The following is a 7109-nucleotide window of genomic DNA, read 5'->3' on the forward strand; positions in this document are numbered from 1 at the left end:
TAATGGTGGTCACACCAGATACTGACTGGTTTTCTGAGCCACGTCCCTAATTTTTTTTAAGGTATCTGTGACCAACAGATGCATATCTGTATTTCCAGTTTTGTGAAATCCATAGATTAGGGCCTAATGAATTTATTTCAATTGACTGATATCCTTATATGAACCATAACTCGGTAAAATATTTGAAATAGTTGCATGTTGCATTTAAATTTTTGTTCAGTGTAGCTGACTCCTATTAGTGAAATCTATTATTCGTATATGATATTTTTTTTTGAATGATCAAAAAGAGAATTGACTGTAATGTTCTTCATCGGCCCTGTTTCTTAGCCTTGTATTGTAGCACCATCTAGTGTGGGACAACATTACTGTCCAATCCATTTTAATATTGGAGATAAAGCTTTGATCTCCAGCTTCAGAAAAATAGAATAGTCACTTTGTTAGCTTCAGTCATTTTCATCCAAATGTATTTTTTTTAAACTCATGAGTGAATAAGAAGTAAAAGTCAATGAGGTTCAGGCTCTGTCATTCCAACAGATGAAACACACCATAACTCTAAAATAACAGAAATATAACAGAAACCAAACAAAGAGAAACAGTCTTCCAAAGGGAAGGAGTGGTTATTACACTTAACCCGTGTACTCTTTTCAAGATACTTCATGTCTCCATAACGGATAATACTTTAGCTGTCCTTTGTGATTGGTTATTGTTCCTCATCCCTCGAGCGCCAGAATTTAAAACTTAAATATAATTTCCTGCATAGCAGAGCGACCAGGAAGGCAAAGAACTGAAAAACAGACGGATGAAAACATTCAAATTCAGTACAATACTGGGTATGAGTTGAGTAGGCTTAAATGGACCAAATAGATAGCATTATGGATGGTACACAGTGGCATCATACATCTCTTATATGTCTTGTAGGCATATTTAGCATTTTAAGATTGTATATTTTAATATCGCTGTAATCATAAATCATATTTGTGGTATATTTTAAAAGTTGGCGTGATTTAAATGTCTGTCTGGGAGGTCAAAGGTGGTTTTCTTACTGTGGATGCTACCCAGCAGTTGTAGTTATGGCGTCCCTTAACAGCATGGCTGATTGAGGCTGTTTCTACTGCTGCTGCCACCACATACATCACTGTAGCACTACTGTTGAAGAACAGACCCTGTAGAACACCACATACATCACTGTAGCACTACTGTTGAAGAACAGACCCTGTAGAACACCACATACATCAGTGTAGCACTACTGTTGAAGAACAGACCCTGTAGAACACCACATACATCACTGTAGCACTACTGTTGAAGAACAGACATACATCACTGTAGAACACCCTGTAGAACACCACATACATCACTGTAGCACTACTGTTGAAGAACAGACCCTGTAGAACACCACATACATCACTGTAGCACTACTGTTGAATAACAGACCCTGTAGAACACCACATACATCACTGTAGCACTACTGTTGAAGAACAGACCCTGTGAAGAACATCCCCTGTAGAACACCACATACATCACTGTAGCACTACTGTTGAAGAACAGACCCTGTAGAACACCACATACATCACTGTATCACTACTGTTGAAGAACAGACCCTGTAGAACACCACATACATCACTGTAGCACTACTGTTGAAGAACAGACCCTGTAGAACACCACATACATCACTGTAGCACTACTGTTGAAGAACAGACCCTGTAGAACACCACATACATCACTGTAGCACTACTGTTGAAGAACAGACCCTGTAGAACACCACATACATCACTGTAGCACTACTGTTGAAGAACAGACCCTGTAGAACACCACATACATCAGTGTAGCACTACTGTTGAAGAACAGCACTAGTGTGTTGAAGAAGACCCTGTAGAACACCACATACATCACTGTAGCACTACTGTTGAAGAACAGACCCTGTAGAACACCACATACATCACTGTAGCACTACTGTTAAGAACAGGCCCTGTAGAATGACAACAACAGGATTCCTGGCTGGCTCAGATACTGTAGGGTAGTACACATAATAGAATGGTTTCATTTGATCACATTCATAAAGACTTGGTTCATCTATTTGCTCTCTCCCCAAAACCATCAAGGCAGTTACCTCCATTGGTTTTCTGTTACATAAATAGTCCACAATTATTCAATTACTAGATGTATAATAAACAACCTCAATCACTCAAGTTTCAAATAATGCTGTATTATGTGTCATAGTATGTCTCGTACCACAGTTGTCCAGGGGACCTGAGGATCCTGGTTGTAAGCCATGGTCAGGTAGATGATGAGGAAGATGACCGTCAGGACCCAGTACAAGATGGCCACAAACATGACCCACCCAAAGGCAGACACACGGAAGTACTCCGTCCCCAAGCTATCAGCATCCATACCAGCAGACCAAACACCTGAGGGGACAGGGAAGATATAGAAATAAAGCATTCCAATGGTATCCTATTCCATTTATAGTGCACTACTTTTTAACAGGGCCCATAGGGCTCCAGTAGAAAGTAGTGCACTATACAGGGAATAGGGTGCCACTTGGGATGCACATAGTCGGCTATGGCTGTACTCTGGTGGTGTCTACTTTATTGTGTATTTAAATGCATTTGCTCAAATCAAATTTGTATTTGCCACATGCGCCTAATACAACAGGGTGTAGACTTACAGTGAAATGCTTACTTACAAGCTCTAACCAACAATGCTTTAAGAAGTTAAGTAAAAATTAGAAAATAAAAGTTACAAGATTAAACTGGCAGCAGTAAATAACAAGAAGTAAGATACAGGGGGTACCGATACAGAGTCAATGTGGGGGCACCGTTAGTTGAGGTATTTGAGGCAGTATGTACATGTAGGTAGAGTTAGTGACTATGCATAGATTATAAACAGAGAGAAGCAGCAGTGTGTAAAAGAGGTCCGGTAGCCCTTTGATTAGCTGTTCCAGAGTCTTATGGCTTGGGGGGTAGAAGCTGTTAAGAAGCATTTTGGACCTCGACTTGGCACCCGGTACTGCTGCAGGCAGTAGCAGAGAGAACAGTCTATAACTAGGGTAGCTGGACTCTTTTGACAATTTTTAGGGCCTTCCTCTGTCACCGCCTGATATAGAGGTCCCGAGTTTGAAGGAAGTTTGGCCCCAGTGATGTACTGGACCATACACTAACTTCCTGTAGTGCAGGTCGGAGCAGAGCAGGTTCCATACCAGGCAGTGATGCAACCAGTAAGGATGCTCGATGGTGCAGCTGTAGAAACTTTGAGGATCTCAGGACCCATGCCAAATATTTTTAGTTTCCTGAGTGGGAATAGGCTTTGTCGTGTCCCTTCTTCACGACTGTCTTGGTGTGCTTGGACCATGTTATTTTGTTGGTGATGTGGACGCCAAGGAACTTGAAGCTCAACCTGTTCCACTACAGCTCCATCGATGAGAATGGGGACGTGCTCGGTCCTCCTTTTCCTGTAGTCCACAATCATCTGCTTCGTCTTGATCACGTTGGAGGAGAGGTTGTTGTCCTGGCACCACATGACCAGGTCTCTGATCTTCTCCCTATAGGCTGTCTCACGTTGTGGTGATCAGGCCTACCACTGTTGTGTCATCAGCAAACTTAATGATGGTATTGGAGTCATGCCTGGCCATGCAGTCATGAGTGAACAGGGAGTACAGGAGGGGACTGAGCATGCACCCCTGAGGAGACCCCGTGCTGAGGATCAGTGTGGCGGATGTTGTTCCCTACCCTTACCACCGGGGCTGGCCCGTCAGGTAGTCCAGGATCCAGCTGCAGAGGGAGGTGTTTAGTCCCAGGGTCCTTAGCTTAGTGATGAGCTTTGAGAGCACTAAGGTGTTGAACGCTGAGCTGTAGTCAATGAATAGCATTCTCACATAGGTGTTCCTTTTGTCCAGGTGGGAATGGGTAATGTTGAGTGCAATAGAGGAAGAAGCATATGTTACAGGAAGTAGCCTATATTACAGGAAGAAGCATATATTAAAGGAAGAAGCCTATATTATAGGAAAAAGCATATATTAAAGGAATAAGCCTATATTACAGGAAGAAGCATATATTAAAGGAAGTAGCCTATATTACAGGAAGAAGCATATATTAAAGGAAGTAGCCTATATTACAGGAAGAAGCATATATTACAGGAAGAGCATATATTACAGGAAGTAGTCATATTACAGGAAGAAGCATATTACAGGGAAGTAGACTATATTACAGGAAGAAGCATATTAAAGGAAGTAGCTATATTACAGGAAGAAGCATAGCTGGAAGGAAGAAGCATATATTAAAGGAAGTAGCCTATATTACAGAAAGAAGCAGATATATTACAGGAAGTAGCCTATATTACAGGAAATTGGCTATTATATTACAGGAAGTAGCCTATATTACAGGAAGTAGCCTATATTACAGAAGTAGCCCATATTACAGGAAGAAGCATATATTACAGGAAGTAGCTCATATTACAGAAAGAAGTATATTACAGGAAGTAGCCTATATTACAGGAAGTAGCTATTATATTAGTTGAAGAAGCCTATATTATAGGAAAAAAGTATATATTAAAGGAAGTAGCCTATATTACAGGAAGTAGCCTCTATTATAGGAAGAAGCATATATTAAAGGAAGTAGCCTATATTACAGGAAGAAGCATATATTACAGGAAGAAGTATATATTACAGGAAGTAGTCTATATTATAGAAGAAGTATATATTAAAGGAAGTAGCCTATATTACAGGAAGAAGCATATATTACAGGAAGTAGCCTATATTACAGGAAGAAGCATATATTAAAGGAAGAAGCCTATATTACAGGAAGTAGCCTATATTACAGGAAATAGCCTATATTACAGGAAGAAGCATATATTACAGGAAGTAGACTATATTACAGGAAGAAGCATATATTAAAGGAAGTAGCCTATATTACAGGAAGAAGCATATATTACAGGAAGAAGCATATATTAAAGGAAGTAGCCTATATTACAGGAAGAAGCATACATATAAAGTAGCCTATATTAAGGAAGAAGCATATATTAAAGGAAGTAGCCTATATTACAGAAAGAAGCATATTACAGGAAGTAGCTATATTACAGGAAGAAGCATATATTACAGAAGTAGCCTATATTACAGGAAGAAGCATATATTAAAGGAAGTAGCCTATATTACAGGAAGTAGCATATATTACATATTAAAGGAAGTAGCCTATATTACAGGAAATAGCCTACATTACAGAAAGAAGCATATATTACAGGAAGTAGCCTATATTACAGGAAGAAGCATATATTACAGGAAGTAGCCTATATTACAGGAAGAAGCATATATTACAGGAAGTAGCCTATATTACAGGAAGAAGCATATATTAAAGGAAGTAGCCTATATTACAGGAAGTAGGTTGACATTATGTTCATTTTCTCCAGTTACATTTCCTTGAACAATGTTAAATAATTAAACCTTTCACTTCAGTGCAGTGTTCAGGACAGTGTCATGCCACCATCTGTGATAAACCATCATGCAGGTCATACAGTATTGATTCCCACCATGAATTCTGATGGCAGCTATTGTGAGAAAGATGGTAAAAGCCACTGCCAAAGTGATTTCAATAAATTATTATATTGAACTTGGACACAAATATGTTTGTGTTGTAGTTAGGACATCACTCTCTGCAACTGGATCCTGAACTCCCTGAGGGGTAGAGCACAGGCTGTGAGGATTGGCAACAACACCTCCTCTACACTGACTCTTAACTCAGGGGCCCCCCAGGGGTGTTGTCAGTCCTCTGCTGTACTCCCTGTTCATCCACAACTGTGTGGCTTTGCACAACACCAACTCCCTCATGAACTTTGCTGACGACAGCACGGTTATAGGCCTGATAACCAACTACAACGAGTCAGCCTATAGGGAGGAGGTAAGTGAGCTGGCATTGTGGTGTCATGACAACAACCTCTCCCTCAAAGTCAGCAAAACAAAGGAGTTGATTGTTAACTTCAAGAAGCAGGGGTGTGAACATGCCCCAATCCACATCAACCGGACTGCAGTAGAGAAAGTTACTAGTTTTAAGTTCTTCAGCGTCCACATCACTGAGGACATGTCATGGACCAACACCACCACAACTCTTGTCAAGACACCACAACATCATGATGCCCCTGCACCATCAAGAATGTCCTGACAGGTTGCCCGCTTCTACGACCACAAGGCCCTGCAGCGGGTGGTGAAGACAGCCCAGTACATCATGGGACCATGCTCCCACCCAAAATGTGCCTGAGGAAGTCACGCAGCATCATCCAGGACCCCAAACACCAGCCACAGTTTATACACTACCCCCATTCCCACCTTCTCCAATACACGTGTAAATATTGGACTATACTGTAAATAGTGCTTTCTTGAATTATATTTATGCTACTATAAAATGTTTATTTTATTCTACTGAGCCATTTAATTTATGTTCGTATTCTTATATTTTATTATGTCATATTGTTGTTGCATCGTCGAGAAGGAACACGCAAATAAGCATTTATTTGGACGATGTATACTATGCGTATCCCGTAGCCTACATTTTGAACGATGAAACTTGACTACTTACTATTTCTGCGAAAACGAAGCCTGGAAGTAGTGCAGAAGAAACTGCCTGTCGTAAATCAGAGTGGAGTTGAAAAGTGTTCCCGTGCTGCTGCACGTTATCACAGTGCGCGTCGCTGATCCTTCCATTTTCAATATCGATCTACCGCTTTTGGATCCTGCCCCCTGAATTAAGAAAAAATCAAAGGAAGGTGGGAAAGATGGCAATGACGCGTCTTTCTGAGTTGGCAACAAGACATCTGCGGAACTCTAAATGCGTGAAACAACTCGTTTTGTTTATTTTAGATAATAATATCTATGACCTGTCTGAATGTTATTCATAACATCGTCATAACAAAGCCTACTGTATGAATTGGTCAGTTTAGGCCTATACCATTCCCAAAATGTCACTGAGTTGAGAGTGGTTGCATAAAGAGGAACTATTTTTAATGATAGTTACATCGGCCTGCCAGAAAGTATTGCCTTTTTCATGCTCGTATGGTTGGTAATGGTTTGCATAGGGTGTTGTATTTCAGAGGACCCGAGCAGGAACAATCTACAGCCAAAGACTGAA

At 40.5% G+C, this 7109-nt stretch overlaps 1 pseudogene; it reads right to left on the minus strand.

Annotated features, from left to right (window-relative positions):
• Positions 1-700: 700 nt before the first annotated feature.
• On the minus strand, positions 701-6685 carry LOC135537507 (CKLF-like MARVEL transmembrane domain-containing protein 8; annotated as a pseudogene).
• Between the last annotated feature and the right edge of the window lie 424 nt (positions 6686-7109).

The sequence above is a fragment of the Oncorhynchus masou genome, unplaced genomic scaffold (genome assembly GCF_036934945.1).
Source record: "Oncorhynchus masou masou isolate Uvic2021 unplaced genomic scaffold, UVic_Omas_1.1 unplaced_scaffold_8014, whole genome shotgun sequence".
Classification (NCBI taxonomy): Eukaryota; Metazoa; Chordata; class Actinopteri; order Salmoniformes; family Salmonidae; genus Oncorhynchus; species Oncorhynchus masou.